At 35.0% G+C, this 20,527-nt stretch overlaps 1 pseudogene; it reads right to left on the reverse strand.

Moving 5' to 3' along the window:
- Nucleotides 1-6,428: 6,428 nt before the first annotated feature.
- LOC149538394 (uncharacterized) lies at nucleotides 6,429-13,426 on the reverse strand (annotated as a pseudogene).
- Nucleotides 13,427-20,527: the final 7,101 nt, after the last annotated feature.

Below are 20,527 nucleotides of genomic sequence, written 5' to 3' on the forward strand. Positions count from 1 at the left end.
CACTATAAAGGCAAATTTTGTAAATTTTGTAAAGGTCGATCATTCTCTAATTTTTCTCTGTTGATTGCTCTACAACCCCAGTGTAAAATTCCCCTACCTCTGAATTGTATGACATTCTACTATATTCTCCTTCATCCATTGGTATGAAAGTGCAGAACTCTTTGCCTTCGCCATTGTTTTGTGGAAATCTGTAATCTGCATGACTGTATCTCTTTTAGCCTGTGAATGATATATAAGTGAATCTTATGTTTCCTTGTGTCATTCATCTTGGTCTTTTGATTTGCATGTGGTTATTTGATTGAAATAAGTCTGAATGTGTAATATCCTTAGTTTCATTATGGTTCAACAGTGCATACATGGGCAGAGATTGGTATGAACACTCTATTTTGGTGCATCACCTCTTTATATTAGATTAGGTAGATTTTCTTTCATGCTCTCCTTCTCCCTTTTCCTCTCCAGGAGTAGTTAGGTGCATCCTGATATTAAGAGGAAGTTGGCCTTCTCTGGAGACTCAAACTCACAGTTCAAGTCCCACAGCTTGGAGGTTGTTTCCATGTTTCCTAGGTTGTCCTCATGGATAGGCTCTGTACAAGGGTGCAAACCTAAGTGACAATAGGTACCTTCTTAGTAGTAGCTAAGAAAACTAAGAAAATGTCTTATCATGACTTTTCTAGGATCCATGTTAAAGTGATGATAAAAAAAATCATCCTTTCTTTCATCACCATGAATGATGTAACCAATGTCATGATGGACCTTCAGGAAATTAGTCCTAATCTTGTACCAAGAGTTACATAATGTAGGAAAGCAAGAGTAGAGAAGAACAATTGAGAGACAAGCTTGGGAAACCTTTCAATTATTAGTTCAACATAAGTATACTGAAACTTTAATATAAGTATCAATAATAGATATTATAATTAATTAATAAGAAATTAACAAAACCAAAAAATATGGTTATCATTTTTTTTTTCTTTTTTTGCATTTTTAAAATAATAATTTGATATTTGTATAAACATATACTAATTATATATTTTTAGTTTTGCAACAAAAAATTGAGATTCGCATACACTCCACCAACAAGGTCTTTTTACTATTAAATCTCTAAGTCATTCATTATGCATTTTACACATTTTGTTTTATTATCTTCTAAATACATTTTTTTCCATTTTTGCAAATATAAGTTTGTATTGAAAAGTAGTAGGGATTAGAAAGAGTCTAGGAATTCAATATCTTTTTAAGAAGTGGATGACATGCATTTTTTATCGAACCATAAACAGAAATAAGGATTCAACTAGCTTTGCTCTATGTGCAATATGCAAAGTTTAAGGATGAAATTTACCCCTTGCATGTGAGGATGAACTAAAAGGATCTCATGATATAATGTAAGAAAACAAGAGTAGAGAAGAACAATTGAGAGACAAGATTGGTCAACCTTTTAATTATTAATAACTTAAGTATAATGGATCTACAATATAATTATTGATAATAGATATTAGAATTAATCTATAACAAATGAACAAAAAATAAATATGGTTATCACATTTTTTTCATTTTTTTTCATTTTTAGATTTGATATTTGTATAAACATACACTAATTGTATTTTTTTTTTAGAGAAACAAATTGAGATTCACATACACTCCAACAACAAGGTCTTTTTAGTTTTCAATCTTTAGACCATCGATTATGCATTTTACGCGTTTTATTTTACTATTTTCTAAACACAATTTTTTCCATTTTACAAATACAAGTTTGTAATAAAAAGGAGCAGGAATTAAAAAAATAGTCCAAGAATTCAATATCTTTTTTAGAAGTTGGGACATACATTTGTTATCAAACCATAAATTTAAAAATAAGAATTCAACTAGCTTTGCTCTATGTGCAATATGCAAACTTTGAGGGCTAAAATTAACCCTAGCATGTGAGGATGAACTAAAAGGATCTCATGATCTTATACCTATACACTCTCAATTTATAAATCATGTTCACAACTTAATTATGTGCCTCCTCTTTATTCTTCAAGCTTTTATATAATGCATTTGATTGGATGTTTTTAATTCGATGTTTTGTAATTCCTTTCTAATAACTTTTAAGTTATCTACCACTAAATCATTGTATTCCATAAAGTAATATTAAATTATATCATGCTATTTGTACACCCCTGTTTGATGTTTGCACATTTTACATACATTCCTATTAAAAAAAAATTTAATTGATGTGATATCTACAATCCATTAAAACCATAGATACAATATCTACAACCCACAAAACCATCACTATCTTGACAAATGTTTATATTGCAAATCTTACTAGTGCAAGTCTCTCACATTCAATTTGATGTTATTCCATTAATTATATTTGGTGCATGACCTCTTATTATTTTTATGAAATGATGATTACTTGTAAAATTTATTAGAAATATTTAATAAAAAATTACTTTATTAATAGTTTCATTATTACAAAAAATTAATATTTTTATATAAAATTTGAACTTTTTATTTTCTACAAATGAATCAAAATAAAATGCATTTAAATTCTATATTTAATTTCCTATTAGCTTATCCCTTGAATCTAATAAAGCACAAGTACTAGTAACTAATTTATTGATAAGGTCTACCAATTTCCACAATCCATATGTATAGTCTAAATATTTCTAGATCTAATTGTTTGTGTGTGTTTTATCAACATTTTGGATCACACTCAAAGATCCATCATTGATACAAGAGAAATAAGGGAGAAAAATTAATGGATCACAAAGTGTGATGATGAAAAACTTGAACACAATAAGATTTAGAAGCATCTAGAGTAAACTAATTTATCATTAATGAAACCATACATTCCAAACATCTAAAACACATACCTTTTCTTTGAGATAATAGTGGTCTATTTTTATATCTACAAATAGTTATGATAATGTTAAATGTTAAACACTATATGCTTTTAATGTACCAAAAGTCAAACATTTCATGGATTTTTTCTCAATTTTGTTGTTGTTTTCGATTACAAAATATGCAGATCATGAAGAACAAATCTTGAAATTTCAGGAAAATTCACTATGTTATAATAATGTAAAATGTTAAACACTATATGTTTTTAATGTACCAAAAGTCAAGCATTTTAGGGATTTTTTCTCAATTTTGTTGTTTTCGATTACAAAATATAGAGATCATGAAGAACAAATGTTGAAATTTCAGTAAAACCACTATATTATAACAAGAGCTCTGATAGAACTTTAGTCCTTGCCTTTTATAAAAAATAGAAGGCCAAGAAGATAATTGACTTGAACATGAAAAATGAACAATGATGCAATACAAAAGAATGAATCCCAACGAAAATAAAATGAACCTAAATTACCTAAAATGCAAAGAACTTAACCAATTGCTTTCAACAAAACTTCATCTAAGGGAAAAATAATGACTTGGGACACATGTGCACACTACTAATTATAAACATTAGGGAGGAATTGACCGAGAATAGAAAATGTGTATACCCTAATCATAGAGAGTAGGATCAATGACAGAAGGAGAATGATGTGGGATAGGTTTGAGCTAGACCACCATAAAAGGAGTTCTCATTTATCGAGCACTTATTTTAATTTAGCACTAGTAATAAACATTTAATTTATTTAAAGAAATCTTTTAGGTTTCCTCTCTATTTTACGTAAAAGTTGAACAAAAAATTTCTTAAAGATTTGTAAATATATTTTTTTAAATAATTTATTTATTTTTAATAGAGGGTTCAAATCAACCAACAAAGATCACCGCATAGTTTTTTTGAAATTTCAAAACTCTTTCCAATATATTTAAAAATTTGTTCATTTGTATCATTTCTAATAAATATCTTTTAACCTCTTCCTTCTCCTACTTCATAAATTACAACGTCTAATAAGCCTTGGAAAATAACCATCACTTGATTTCTTTAATCTCGCCGATAATATTATCTATCAAACATCTCATAGAAGTGCATAATATCTAATTACAAGATCTTAAGTAAAAATAACAATATACACGTTGAGAGTAATAAAATGAATATATTAATCTTCCCATTGGGAAATTTAAGAAAGTGTCCAGAAATCCTCGCTTTGGAACATTGCAATTTCTCATAATATCAACTTAGAAAGAATGTATATTTTTCCATTAGAAAGAATGCTTATAATACCATTTCAACTACTTCTAGTCATATGTTTTTTTATCAAGCTCAAATATCTTGAGTGGACAAAAAGTTGAGGAACCAAATGATATCCAACTATTTTAATTCCATGTGCTGTAAAAAACTAATCCTCTACCGTTTATCCTCTATAATGGTATTTTTAAAATATTTCTATTAATAGCGATACATGTTGAAATACATTTGGCTTTTGGTCTAATTTTGAGATCGAACGCTTTTATTTTGCTTATGATCGACATTGAAATAAAATTCTTGTGGAAATTGTTGGCTGGACAATATGTTCATTGGTAAGTAGTAGTGGTAGTATAAATTATTACTTGCAAAAATTAGAGGCTGAATAGGGTAAAGATTGAAAACAAAAAGAAGAAAGAAGAGAAGTTGTTCTCCTAAATTTAGTTAGGGCTTTCTTCGCTATGAGTGCACCATTCTTGTTCATTAATTGTTAGTGAATATTGTATAAAAATAATTGAGAGTAATCTGGGTAAGTTTTCAGGTAGCAAAACTAATAATCTTTTGACAGCACTTGAATGTACCATAATTTGAATTATAAATGGACTCATAATTCAAATTCAAAATTGTAGAGGTGAAATTGATAGAAGCATAGAGTAATATGATTTTGATTAATGTCGTCTGTTGTTTGATCCGAAGAAAACTAACATTCGGTATCAATCCAATGGAGGGTAGCCTAAGAATTCTAGGGTTTTCATTAAGTTCTTGTTCTTGGAACAAGAGACATTCTATTATTTTAATGTGTACATACTGCATAGTGATAGCCATACATATTAAAGTTTTTCTTGCTTTGGATCCCATGTTCAGCAGGTGAGAAATCTGATAGCTTTTCATTTTGTACTCAAAGATTTGGCAACATTTCATTTTCTAGTGAGAAATCTGATTATTTTTCATTTTCTGTTCAAATTATTAATTGAATAAGATAGAAACAATACTCTTACCATTTTTTTAGTTGGAACAATTGGAACTCACCTTCACCAATACAAAAGACAGTTCCTGGATGTACTATATGTCACCAAGCACGTGCAATAGAAATAAAAAATGCATAAGGTTGTAAGTGTAATACATATCATACTTTCTAATACAAAATAAAAGTTTCTAAAAATCTATTGAAAGAATGAGCAGAATTGACAACAATAATTCTTTTTCAGTTGTCTATCAAAAATTCAAAATCAAATTTCTTTCCAGTGAAGATATTGTTGATCTTTAATATTTCAAAGTTGCATTGAAAAGAAACTAAAAAACCAACAAACCTGTAAATTGGAAGCTTTCACACATCAAGCAAAAAGAAAAACAACAAGTTTCTTTAAAGAAATGTACATAACCACCTCTAAAATACAACTATATATCAAGTCCATAGTAGAGGAGGTAGTTTTTTGAAGCTTCTAAATAAAGATAAAATAGGGTGAGGTAGTTGCTACATTTTGGAGATCGTGCAACAGAGCAAGACACATTTGTATGGCTCAACATTGATGTCCACTTATTATGGTTTCAAATATTTGTATATTTTCTTATTAAACTCGATTAAAACCACTAGGAAAAAAATAAAGAGCCAATCAAAACTAGTATTCAATAATAGAAAATTCAATTTATTAATGAATTTTAGTTCTTACTATAGTCAAAGCTATAAATTCACAATTTTGCAAAGCAAAATAATAGACATAAACGACGTGGAAACATAAGTCACCTGCCTATAAGGCAAGGACTAATAATGTAAAATGTTAAACACTATATGTTTTTAATGTATCAAAAGTCTAACATTTTGGAGATTTTTTCTCAATTTTGTTGTTGTTTTGGATTACAAAATATACAGATCATGAAGAACAAATGTTGAAATTTCAGGACAATTCACTATGCTTTTGATTTTATTTTTATAGAAGGTTAAGACTTGTGAGGCAACCGAACAAAGGCACAAGGCTTGCAAGCTACCAATCAGCAAGACTTGATTCCTTGTGGGCTCTTTATGAACCATTATACTTCACCAATAGACAAAGGGTCCATTGACTATTTTTGATTTTTTGAATTTTTATCAAATATACATTTTGTGTGAAGGATAGCCACATCCCACTAACTACATTAGAAAAGACTCACATATAGTCAAACTAACTACATTAGAAAAGACTCACATATAGTCAAACAATCACATATAGTCTAAGATGTACAATACAAACAAGTAGAAGGGCTGCCTAATCGTGGCCCGTGGCAGAAATCCAAGTAGGATTGATTGACGGGGAAAACTGGACCATTCTTTTGCATATTAATCTGCAAAGTAAACCGCCTTGTCGTCGCTGTCGCAGTCGGCAATCCAATTAACACTCTCCACGTGGTGAAATGTTGATTTAGCCTCTCTGCAGGCAACCAAAAGCTCAACGACTCTTCTCATGCAAGGCCGTCGGTTGGGCACCCTATCAGTGCACATCAAACCCACGCGTAAGACGCTCATCATCTGTTCTACGCAATTAGCGCCCGCTATGCGCTCATCCACTACTCCCATCTCTTCCACTTCCATCAAAATTCTGCTCCGTATCCATTCCACTATGGTCACCCCCTCTCCATACTCCGCCTCTCCCGCTCACCGGCTCTAACATCACCACTCCGAAGCTGTATACATCACTCTTCTCGCTCACCTTTAACCCTTCCGCGTATTCTACACGCCACAGTTTCACCCAGAAAAGTTGTATAAATAGATTTAGATCAGAGAATCAGATATTCTATCAAGGATAACTAAATTATTAAGTAAATTTCAGTGAGACAAAGCGTTCATAGCTGGAGCTATATATCCATGCGACCCTACATAATCAGAAACAACACGCTCATCGCCCAACCCATCGAGCGCTATGGGTTCTCCAAAATCTGCAATTTTGGGAAGAAAGTTCACGTCCAGCAAGATGTTACTAGATTTCACGTCCCTGTGCATCAATGGAGGACAGAAATCGTGGTACATATAACAAAGCCCTCGAACTGCGCCAAAAGCGATCTGATAACGTATATTCCATTGCAGCACCATTTCTTGCATATTTCCCGGGCCACCATGTAGACAGTCGAACAAGCTTCCTTTGGGCATGAATTCGTATACCAACAGCTTCAAATTGGACTGCTGACTTGATATGAGACGGAGCAGATTTAGGATGTTGGTGTGGCAGATCAATCCCAATGTATCCACCTCCACTTCCAAAAATTCATTCTCCCCCTTTTCAATTCTTCTCTTATGATCTCCTTTTGATCTGCTGCTTTTCCTCATCTTCTTTACGGCTACCGCCTGCCCGTTCTGCATAGTGACATTGTAAACCTTTCCAGAACTCCCGGATCCAATCACGTTTCTTTCCTTCAAATTCTGGAGGATGTATGAATCATTCACTTGTGCGGAATTTAACGGAGTCATTTTCCACGATCCAGGCGCATCACTTGGTTTCCTGAGACACCAAAAGCACAGACAATTGCAGCACAAGGTTACGGTAATTACTGTCAATAGAGTCGGCAACAGAATGGTTGCCAATCTCTGAAGTGGAGAGGAACACGAAGGTAGCATCAAATTCCGACCTCCGCATAGTCTCGGATTGCCCAGAAAACTTTCCTTGTAAGCCGAATTGTCCAGACCCTCAGGACCGCGCGCAGACAACTGATTGTTCGATAAATTGAAAGCGATGGGCTTCAATTGTCCTAATTCGGCAGGCACTCCTCCAGACAGTAAATTGTTCGACAAGTCGAGACTGTCAATGTGTTAATTATTGTTAGTTGGACAGCTGTTATTTCTAACTCGGAAATAGCAGCACTATTTATGGGTAGCTTGGACAGCTGTTCGTCCTTATCTATGAATAGCGGTTGTATTTATGGGTGGTTTGGACAGCTGTTTGTCCACTTGCCAAAAATTAGTAAATGGTTATTATTTACTAATTTTAGAGATTCCCTTTTGGACACCTTGCAACCAATTCTATTATTGGCTGTTGAGTTGTCTTAATCTCAGCCGTTGGTTTGATTTAATCTCGGTCGTTGGTTTACCAACGAGAGTAGTATAAAAAGGGGTCTAGGGGGCATTTGGAGAGTAAGGCGGTGATGCTTTGGTGAAGCTGTTTGCAGTGTTAGCAAACAGTCTTGCAGTGTTAGCAAGGGCACAGGAAGAAGCGTTTTGGAGAAGGAGTTTGCAGTGTTAGCAAACAGTCTTGCAGTGTTAGCAAGGGCGCAGTGTTAGCACAGGGATAGCAGTGAGAAATATCAGCGGGAGAAATTAGGAGGTTGTCGGAGTTCTGCCAGTGTGAGGCAAGGAATTTTGTATCTCTTGATTTGCTGGAGTTTAATATAATTTCTCATCTGTAGAACTGGTTTTCCCTTAGGGGTTTTTCCAGGGACAATTTGTCCGAAAATATTGTGTTGATTCTGTTGCACATTTCTTTCCGTATTTTAAGTGAAGTTGCAGTTGTGTTATTTTTCGATATTAGCTAAAAATTTATTTTCAGTAGTTTAATAATCATTTGTGATAGGAGATTAATAATCAGTGACTGCAATAGTTTGATTTTTCACATGGTATCAGAGCATTGTTAAGGGTAGAAGAGTTTTGCCCTAGGAAAGAAATTTTGATCTCTTTAGATTTATTATTGCTTTAAACCCTTGAGATGGCTTCAGCTGGTTTGAGAGATCAGGATAGATTGGATGGTGCCTCAAATTTTGGTGTCTGGAAGGCCAGAATTTCTTTATTGTTGGAAGAGAATGGTATCAAGGATTATGCTACCAGTGGTGTACCTGTACCAACAGATGCAACACAGCTTGCAGCATATAGGAAGGACGATGCCAAAGCGAGGAGGATTATCCTTGATGGTGTCAAGGATCATATTGTTCCACATATCTCGGAGCTAGATACAGCAAAGAAGATGTGGGACGCCATTCTAAATCTGTACCAGAATGCTACCACTAACAGGAAGTTGATTCTCAGAGAGAAGCTAAAGAATACCCGGATGAATCAGGGAGAAGACGTCACAAGTTACCTCACCAGGCTTAGACTTGTCAAGGATGAGTTAGCAGCTGTTGGAGATAGCCCTAGTGATGATGAGCTAGTGAGAATAGCCCTAAATGGGTTTACTAAACAATGGAGTGTCTTTGTTCAAGTTGTTAGTGGACGAGATACTTTACCGAGTTGGGATCGACTATGGACTGATTTCACTCAAGAGGAGTTTAGACTAAGTCTTGTCAATGGGGCCAACAAGAGTCAGAAAAATGAGGTGGAACAAGAGAACGTTGCCCTAGCGGGTAAAGGGAAAGCAAAGAAGGGATCTAGCAAAGGATCAAATTCACAAAGTGAAAAGAAGAAGAAGGACCTTTCTAAGGTTAAGTGCTTTGGATGTCACGAGTTTGGCCACTATGTCAGTGATTACCCAGAGAGGAAAAAGGGTAAGAAGCAGGTGGCAGCTTCAGCAAGTGCAGAAGAACTCTCCAGCAGAATGGAAGATGAGTTTGCACTCATAGCTTGTATGGTTAGCTCAACCTCACAGTGTGTTTGGTATATAGATAGTGGGGCGTCATTTCATATGACAGGAGTTAGAGAGTACTTCTCCAGTTACAAGGAGGAGGACACCAACATCCAGATTTCTATGGAAAACTTGTCCAAACTCAACCCTGTTGGGAAAGGGACTGTTCAGTTTCAGAGGGAGAATGGAAAGATAATTCCTCTTCATGATGTGTTATATGTGCCGGGCTTAGGTATGAATTTGATTTCTGTATCTGTTCTTCAGGATAGGGGGTATAATGTACTCTTTAGAGGGACACATGTGTTGATTAAGCACAAGGATTGGAAATCACCCATAACTATTGGAGTTAGGAGTGGTCGCCTTTATAGATTGCAGTTTGATACTCCTAAGGCACTTATGAGCAACAATAATCCTAGAGATCTTGGAGAGCTATGGCATAGGAGGATGGGCCATATTCATCATGGAGCACTTAGATTGCTTCGTGAGACCGTGACAGGTGTTCTGGAGGTGAGCACAGAGCATGACGATACATCTAAGGAGAAAGATGTAGATCCCACTTTATATAGATAGTTGATTGGTACGCTTATGTATTTGGTCAACACTAGACCAGATATAGCATTTGTAGTAAACTCTCTTAGTCAGTTCATGGTTGAACCAAAGAGAATGCATTGGATAGCGGCTAAGCATGTGCTACGTTACTTGTGTGGTATAGTCGAGTATGGGATCAGATATGTTCGAGGTGAAGGTATCAGGTTGATAGGCTATACTGACGCAGATTGGGCAGGAAGTACAACAGACAAAAGGAGCACTTCAGGGTGTTGTTTCAGCTTGGGATCAGGAGTTGTATCTTGGTTCAGCAGGAAGTAGAAGTCTGTGGCTCTAAGTTCAGCAGAAGTAGAATACATAGCAGCTAGCATGGCGACATGTGAAGCTATATGGCTTCAAAAGTTGTTAGTAGCCTTGTTTGGTCAGAAGGTTGAGACTACTATGATACATTGTGACAATCAGAGTTGCATCAAGTTGTCTGAAAATCCAGTGTTTCATGATAGGTCTAAACATATAGATATCAGATATCACTTCATCAGAGATTGTGTACAAAGGGGAGTTGTTCGACTACAATACATACCTATAGATGAGCAGGTAGCAGACATTCTGACGAAGGCTTTGGGAAAGGCCAAATTTATCTTCTTCAGAGATAAGATGGGTGTCATGCAGAACAGCTTCCTCGTTAAGAGGGAGTGTTAATTATTGTTAGTTGGACAGCTGTTATTTCTGACCCGAAAATAGCAGCACTATTTATGGGTAGCTTGGACAGCTGTTCGTCCTTATCTATGAATAGCGGTTGTATTTATGGGTGGTTTGGACAGCTGTTTGTCCGCTTGCCAAAAATTAGTAAATGGTTATTATTTACTAATTTTAGAGATTCCCTTTTGGACACCTTGCAACCAATTCTATTATTGGCTGTTGAGTTGTCTTAATCTCAGCCGTTGGTTTGATTTAATCTCGGTCGTTGGTTTACCAACGAGAGTAGTATAAAAAGGGGTCTAGGGGGCATTTGGAGAGTAAGGTGGTGATGCTTTGGTGAAGCTGTTTGCAGTGTTAGCAAACAATCTTGCAGTGTTAGCAAGGGCACAGGAAGAAGCGTTTTGGAGAAGGAGTTTGCAGTGTTAGCAAACAGTCTTGCAGTGTTAGCAAGGGCGCAGTGTTAGCGCAGGGATAGCAGTGAGAAATATTAGCGGGAGAAATTAGGAGGTTGTCGGAGTTCTGCCAGTGTGAAGCAAGGAATTTTGTATCTCTTGATTTGCTGAAGTTTAATATAATTTCTCATCTGTAGAACTGATTTTCCCTTAGGAATTTTTCCAGGGACAATTTGTCTGAAAATATTGTGTTGATTCTGTTGCGCATTTCTTTCCGTATTTTAAGTGAAGTTGCAGTTGTGTTATTTTTCGATATTAGCTGGGAATTTATTTTCTGCAGTTTAATAATCATTTGTGATAGGAGATTAATAATCAGTGACTGCAATAGTTTGATTTTTTCACACAATGTTGCTCCGAAATGCTGGGATCTCCCCTGTGAGTCGATTGTAACTCAAATTGAGCTCATATAACTCCTTCTGGAGCAATATTTCCCCGGGGATTTCTCCTGACAGAAAATTGTTGTCCAACTGGAGAATATTAACAAAACTCAAGCTTATGAGCTCGCGGGGAATTGAACCCGACAATCTGTTGTTGCTCACTTTGAACTCCGTGAGATTTCTCAGCTCTCCAACTTGGGAAGGGATTATTCCTTCCAACTGGTTGCTACTTGCTTCAAACACAAGGAGATTTATCAGCTGCCCAACTTGAGCAGGGATTGTTCCCTCGAACTGGTTGTTGCCTATCCACAATCGAGTCAGATTCTTCGCTTCGCCAATTGCAGGTGGAATCTTTCCTTCAAACTTGTTGTCGTGAGGACGCAGCTCCTTGATATTGAATGCACTCCACACGTCACGATGTATCTCACCACTCAGCTGGTTGTCGTCGAGGTAGAGATACTGTAGAGATTGGCAGTCTCCAAATGAGGAAGGCAGGGAGCCATTGAAATTGTTTGAAGAGGCAGTCAAAGAATAGAGGGCTCCTCCCATGCACAGATTCTTTGGCAGAGGGCCTTCCAATTTGTTCTTGGTCACGTCGACTTGAAAAAAACCAGAGTACGTGCCAAAACTCTGGGGCCACAATCCCTCGAGTTTGTTGTCGTGCAGCATCAAGACGGTCAGGTAGCGGAGCCTAGCGAGCCGAGCAGGTAGCTGTCCCGTAATCTGATTCTCACTCAACTGAAGCTCATCAAGATATGTAAGATTGGTAATACTGACGGGAATTGTGCCGTGAAGCTGGTTGTTGCAGAGATCCAGATACGTCAATCTTCTCAGTTGGCCAATGTTCGCCGGAATTCGTCCAGACAAGTGGTTCTCATACAAGACCAGTTCTCTCAGATTTTAGAGCCCCATTAAACCTGCCGGGATCACGCCCCAGAGATTGTTGTGCCGCATATCCAACAACTCCAGCTGCGTTAAATTGCCCAAGAATGCTGGGATTCGACCTTCGAGACTACAGTTATAAAGCCATAACTGCTGCAGCTGCTTCAAATTCTTGAGCTCTGTTGGTACAACACTGGGACGCAGGGGATTGCTGCCAATGGTGAAATTCCTCAGAGACGTCAAATTCCCAACAAAATTAGGGAACGCCCCACTCAAACGATTGTCGTGGAAGAAGAGAGCTTCCAATTTTGGCAGCACTCCAAAGGCTGGAGGAACAGAGCCACTGAAAGTGTTGTCTGCCAAGTTCAATTCTCTCAACTTGCTCAATTCGGAGATACGAGCAGGCAGCATTCCAGTGAAGTGGTTACTGGACAAATCGAGCTTCCGCAAACGGTTGCAATGTAAAAGGCCGGCTGGGAAAGGACCGCTAAAAAGATTGGCTTGGAGGATGACGGCGGTGAGATTAGAAAGAGCGCATATAGCTGCAGTCAGGTTGCCACAAATCAAGGCACCCGTGAGATTAACTGTGGTCACGCTATTTAATGCATCACAGGTAATTCCTTTCCAAGCGCATGGATTTCTGTGAGACTCGTTCCAGTCACTCAGAGCACCAAACGAGTCCACCCATTCTCCCTTTTTCACTTTAGAGAGTACTACTCCGTCTTCCGAGAGAGAAGTGCAGTACTGGGGAAGCAAAAGCAAAACTGTGAGAAGGCATAGAGAGAAAGCGAAATCAAGGCGGAGCATGATTGCCGGATGGAGTTCGAACAAGAAAATTGCTTTCGCAGAAATGAACAGAGCCTCTTTTCAGGTTTAATGCAGGCGAACATGGTAATTTAATAGAAATCCACAGTATGTGAGTGGTTTGTGTAGCTCAATTTCCATAGTTTTTCTGGGAACACTTGAACTCCGTGGAGACACGACTCTTTTTCTGATGTTGCTCGGTCATCGAGGACGATTAAAGATGCGAGCAGCAGGAAGTAATCAAGTCCAGTCTTGAGTGTGGGCTGAATGAAAGTCCAGTTTCGATGTTGCGTCCAAAAGAAAGTCTACTCAACTTGTAAGACCCGTTGAGCATTGACTGAGATTATTTCTAGCCTTCCCTTTCGAGTATCAAAATTAGTGGGCCCTCATTAGGGATAGAACTACTGTTTGGTTCCTGGAATTGTACAAATTGTACAAATGCATTGACTTCAACTCAGTAAATATCTGCACTTTCTTTTTCGATGTCGCGTACAAAAGAAATTCTAAATAGATTTCCGTGGAGACACGAGAATGTATTTCTGATGTTGCTTGGTCATCGATGACGATTTAAAGATGGCGCAGCATAATTAAAGATGAATCGATGACGACATATATGACAATCATTGGCTATAACGGTCTAAAGTTTACAAATAAAATGTATAAATTCTCTAAATAAAAGAAAAATCAATATCAAATCACATTCCCGTATTTCTCTAAAGAGACTGTAGAGTACAGGTGAAAGAACAAAGAAACCTTTATTTATTTTTATATAGAAATACAAACTGCTATAGTGACCAACCCTCCAGCAGAAAAGAAGTGGGAAATATTTATCTATTCTTCTATTGAAATGCTCTTATAGAACCAAGCTCCACAAACTGCACCAAACACAGGTCCAAGAATATACACCCACAACCCTTCAAAATTGAGTGCTATCAATGCAGGCCCCAATGATCTTGCTGGGTTCATGGAACATCCCCACAGTGCCCTGAATGCATATTACATACTCAATTTACTAGTTATTTAATATAAAAGAAAAACACTCCTCCAAAATCTAAATAAAAACACTTGTTTACCAGTTTTATACATACCCTGCGAATAAAGCATTACAACCGACTATACCACCCACAGCAATCCCTACCATTCCACTCGGCTGCACAGTAAAGCATCACTTGCTCGTGAGATATTACAGTGGAAAACCTTTCTAGCGAGCTAATTATGAACGGTTTATTTTGAACATAAAATGATAGAATAATTAAAATTTCATTAAGTTATTCTATTTTTAAACAAATTAAGCTTAGAAAAAATAAGTCAACTTTTACTATTCAACACTTTTAACATTGGAATGAAACTTAACGTATGATGTCTAAGCCCTCCACTATAAAACTATCCAATTGAATGGTCACATATAATTAGCTTTTATTTGAAAACTCCTTCAATGTCCAAAAATTGCTACTTATGTACCATTAACATATACCCAAGCCCTCTTTTTGTAAAAAAATGTTTCTCCTCGCAGCGAGAATATGTAACTAGATTATATAATATTCAATCAAATGTTATCATGGTAAACTGTCAGACTTACTGCTTTAGGATATGTGGCTGTTCCAAATATAACAAAGCAGAGTATGAAGGTGATAATGATTTCCACCACCAGTGATTCCATTGGATGTCCATTAGTGGTATTTACAGCAACCTTAATGGAGACCTTTGTGGAGTACAGGTAAAAGAGACTCTAGAGTACAGGTAAAAGAGATTCTTTAGTGGTATTTACAAATAAAATAATAAATTCTCTAAAGAGACTCTAGAGTACAGGTGAAAGTTGTTTTTCTAGATTTTTTTTCATATGACAACAGTTTATTCTAGCTATCATTTGAAAAACACTTGTTTTTATACTTAAATGTATGTGAAGGCTTCTTTTCTATAGAGAGATGAATAATGCATTTGACATGATTGCTTTTTTCCAATACACGACATAAATGACAATTATCGATTATAAAGGTCTAAAGTTTACAAATAAAATGTATAAATTCTCTAATAGCATAACTTTTTTAATAAGAGGTATCAAAAATTGAATCCATCAAACCAATAACATACAAATTCTAAATCAATAGTACAAGATAAAATAAATATGTTAGGTGTACATCCAAAATCACATGTACTCCTTTTACTTTTCCAAAATCTAAAGATTGTTAATGTATTCATTTTAGTTTTCCAAAATCTAAAGATTGTTAACTATTGAGAAAGTAGAAAATAGACAAATGTGGAGCAAACTTAAAATAATGAATTCTAAAATAAATGAATTCCAACAATCAATATAGACTCAACATAGATTAAACTTTAAATAATGGATTCCAAAGAAAATTCCAAATTAAGTAATGTAAAGTGAATAAAGTAAGTAGAAAATAGTCTAAACATAGATTAAACTTAAATAATGAATTCCAAGAAAATTCCAAATCAAGTAATGTAAAATAAAGTAAATATATCCAAGATCAAATGTACTCAATTTTATTTTTCCAATATATTGATTCAAGACAATTAAATGTACTCAATTTTATTTTTTTAGTATTTAACGATTGTTAACTATTAAGTGAAAAGTAGAAAACTAATTAAAGATAGATTAAAAGTATTTTATTTTATTTTTCCAAAATTTGAAAATTGTTAACTATTATTTTTTAATATTTAAAGATTATTAACTATTAAATAAAAAGTAGAATAGTAATTAAGATAGAGTAAATGTACTTATTTTTATTTTTCCAATGTTTGAATATTGTTAACTATTAGGTGAGAAGTAGAAAATAGATTTCAGACAAATTAAACTTTTTCAATAATCGAGATATGTCAATTCCAAGAAATTGTAGGTTAAAAGTGATAAAAATGAATCACGGAGATGTGAAATCATAAATTTTGAAAGGTGGGTCTAGTCCAAGTGAAATGAATCTTTCAAGACAAGCAAGTGAGCCATGTACTCAAAATAGATTCAAGAAAGTTCAAATTTATTCCAAGATATTTTAGATTAAAAGAGAATAAAAATCATGTGAAATTATAAATTTTAAAAGGTGGGTAGAGAAAAGAATAAGGGAACTCCTTAAGTAAAGGGAATATTTTAGGAATTCTAGAAATATAAATTCAAAGAATATGGAAGACAATTCGTGCTCTAATATAATTAATCTAAAATATTTAAGGATCAAGATTGTTGCATTAAAAATCAGCTAACCCTTAGACCTTAGGTACGCGTACTAGTTTAAACAAAGTGAGATTTTGGTCTATTTGTTTGTATTTTGTTCTTGTGGTATTTGTTTTTATTTTGGTTGTTTTGGGTGTATACGCTCTTGTCATATATGTGGTTGATTAGTGGTGAGATAGAAAATGTGATTCTGGATTAATGTTACCTATCTTTGATGATGGTGTTAAATGGCCAATAACAAGTGAGATAGTTAGTGATTAAATTAATAAGCATTGATTAAAATAATGCTAGTCTTTTTGTAAGGAAATCAATCGATGACAAGAAAATAGTTGCAACAAGCTTTGTAGTCGGCACTTTGTGCAGAGTCAAGTGATTAGGGAAATTATTCCTTGAGTTTGACTAGTCCTTGTCTTTTCTTTCTGAAAGGAAAATTGTTGTATGCTTATCACAAAGTGAAGGATCAGAGAACTTTCAAATTATCTTCGGCAATTACCCAACCATCAATAAGAGAATAGGTACATTTTTCTATGTATCTTATTAAATAGCAATTCCATTTTGGTATACAATAGGGAGCAAAGGGTAAATAGAGAACAATAGCATTAAATTCCTTAGTGAATAATTGCATCTATCTTTATAACTATATTTACCTCTTTTTATCTCACTCTATCCTTCTAGGTCTAATTACACTGCTCTACCTTTTTCTTTCCATATCTCTCTAGCTCAATTTACCTTACTCTTTTTGTTTCTACCACTCTCTAGTTGTATCTGTCTCTCTATATCTCTATCCATTTATGTCATTTCTTCCCTCCTATCCCATTCAATATATCTTTATTTCTCTTTGTATCTTCTCTACACTCCTCTACAATTCCTTCTATCCATATTTTTGTCTTCATCTATCCTTCGATATTTATATCTCTCTACATAAATATTTTTATCATTTATTTCAAAGATATTAATATGATGCAGTGGAAATACATATATCAAGTTTATTGGTGAGAAAGAAGGTAATAATTTCTCGATTTGGTGCTTTTTTTATTATAGATTGATCTTGATCAATTGTTATTCAATGTTTTACCAATTCTTGTTATGATTTTGATCTATTGTTGTTCCCCTATATTTATTGTATTTGTGTGTGTTTTGGTGAAGATTCTCGTGGATTTGAGGTATAGAGGATGGTAAATCATCTTCCAAGATAAAAATAGTGAGGGTTTTGTCAAAGTTGTATGTATCTCCATCTCTCTTCGATGATAGTGTCAATGGAAATCTTTTAGTTGTGTTCAAACAATTGCTTGGGTTTGAAATATTTTGTACCAAGTTCCTATCAAAAGAAGTAAATTTTGTCAACAAGAAACAATTCTTGGCCAAGATCTTATCTTTTGGTTGTGACTTTTTGTCCAACAAAAATTATTTGATGAATGTGGTGTACATTGATTTTTTAGTCAGTGAATACTATCAATTCTAATGCATGTTTTTTGTCCATTCTAATTCAAGTTTTTAGCTCGTGAGTTGAATAGTCAAGTATCTAATCATCTTGTATGATCCTAAAATGCTTTAACATATTTTTACAATAAATTTAGTACATGTGCAAATAAAAACAAAAAATTTAATTTGAAATGAGCTGAAAAAAGGTGCAACTATATTAATGTAGGTGGTGCAAGAACACCCACATAAAGTATTTTGGACATGATTTATGCACTAGCCGACTTGAGGAATTTATCCCGATTTTGTCATTAGGAAAAAATCTTTTCTTGGGATTTGTTTAGACATTGTGGGGTCATTCTTCCCTATTCTATATTGATCTAGAATTTTCTGTAATCCATTTTGGCGGGAAGTCTCTTTGGTTTGGTTTTCCCATTTTGTAATAATCTAGAATTTTTCGACAACCATCCTAGCAAGTATAAATAGAGTTTTTAGGTTTAGTTTTAGGTCAAGTTTTTGGATACAAAGTCACGAGGAGAAGAAATCTTTAGGAGAGAAAGTGTATATACTATTCATTTGATGAATCAATTAGACGAATATTGGTATCTATCTCTTTCTGGTGCTGGTTGCTTTTGTTTTTGCTTCCATTGAGTTTATCTCTACATCATTTTTGGTATCATAGCTTTGGGAAAGTTCCTGAGGTAATTGGATTTTATGTGTGGATTAGAGTCAGAAGCTAAAACATCAAATATGGTGACCAATGTTGAATTGGAAAAGAAGATGCAAGAACATGAGAAAACCAATAAGTGGTTATTGGATGAATTCGAGAAGCTAAAGGGCCAGATGGAAAAGAGAGCAAAGCTTTATTTAGAGAAAGAGGAAGAAGAGGAAGAAGAGGACACCCCTGAGCAAGATTTGGTTAACTTACCTACAGACGGGAGATACTTCATAGAAGCCCTTGAAAGAGTTAGCAAGAAGGATGCAAAAGGTGACCTACCCATCTTCTTAGGAAAGATGGATGCTGATACTGTTGTGGATTGGATAGAAAACTTGAACAACCATATTGAATGTGAAAATATAGCAAAAAAGGACAAGGTAAATATTGCCAAGTCAAACTTGAAGGGAACAACCCTCACTTGGTGGAATTTCACCCAAGGAGAAAGGGTCAAAGAAGGTAAGAACATGATAACTTCATGGGAAAGGATATGTGTCAAGGTGAGAATACTTACCTAAGGATTATGAAATCCAACTTCATCAAAGGAGAAAAATCTTAAGAAAAAAGGAGCTAGATGTCACAGCCAATACTGAAGAATTCCAAAAATTAAGCCTTCAGGAAAAACAGAGTGAATGTGAAAGTGTAAAATTTGCTAGATATCTCAATGGATTGAGGTTGAACATTCAAGAAGAACTTAATTTATTGTGTCCTAATACAATACATAAATTTTATCAACTAGCATTGAAGGTGGAAGCCAAATTGAAAAGAAGGCAAGAATAAAATAGCAGAGGAAGAGGAAGAAATCAAAGGGGAAGAGGAAATCTCCAAGGAAGGGGACAAAACCAAAAAGATCATAAGGAGATAAAGCAAGAAACCAGTCAAAGTGAAGGAAACTTTAGAGGCAACTTTAGAGGTAGAAGAGGAAATTCAAGAGGTGGATTCGGTGGTAGAAGGGAAAGTCTGATTGTTTGTTTCAATTGTAATAAGGAGGGACATTATACATCTACGTGTCCAGATAGAGCTAGTTCAAGTTCACAAGGTGAAAGAAGAACACATTTGGTACAAGATGATGAATACCAAGAGAAGGAGATGGATGACTCAGATAGTGTATCTGAAAGAGGAGAAATTTTAATGATGAGAAGAACACTTTTGAAAGTGCCTACTACCATGGAACCACCACAAAGGAAAACTATCTTTAGGACTACTTGCAAATCCGGAGGTAAGGTATGTAAAGTCATTGTTGACTCAGGATCTACTGAGAATTTAGTATATCTTGAGATGGTTCAAAAGTTAAAATTTGGGAGAATACATCATTCTTTTCCTTATAAAGTTTCATTGCTAACAAAGGGTCAGCAAACTCTCACAAATGAACAAGCATGGGTTGATTTTCAAATTGGAAAGTATAAGGAAAAAAATTTGTTTGATATAGTTGACATGGATGCATGCCACCTATTGTTTGGTAGGCCTTGGCAATATGATTTGCAGGCACAAAATTACGGAAAACTCAATATATACACCATCAAGAAGGATGGAAAGGTGATTAGATTGATTCCATTTGCTGATAATGAAGAAGTCGAAGAAATTAAAGAAGGGGAAGCCAAAATTATGATGGTTGATAAAAAGGAATTCTTATAAGACGCGAAGGATGAACCTAAGCCTTGTTTTCTTTTGATGCCTAATCGAAAACCACAAGAACCTATTGGAAATGACAGAGAGGAGGCTAAAACAAAGAAGGCAATTCTGAATGAAGTGAAAGAATTTTTGGATAAGTATAAAGGTTTGATTTCAAAAGGTGTGCCAAAGTCTTTACCACCTATATGAG

This window comes from Cupressus sempervirens, chromosome 9 (genome assembly GCF_028749045.1).
Source record: "Cupressus sempervirens isolate cs-2001-9-10 chromosome 9, ASM2874904v1, whole genome shotgun sequence".
Taxonomy (NCBI): domain Eukaryota; kingdom Viridiplantae; phylum Streptophyta; class Pinopsida; order Cupressales; family Cupressaceae; genus Cupressus; species Cupressus sempervirens.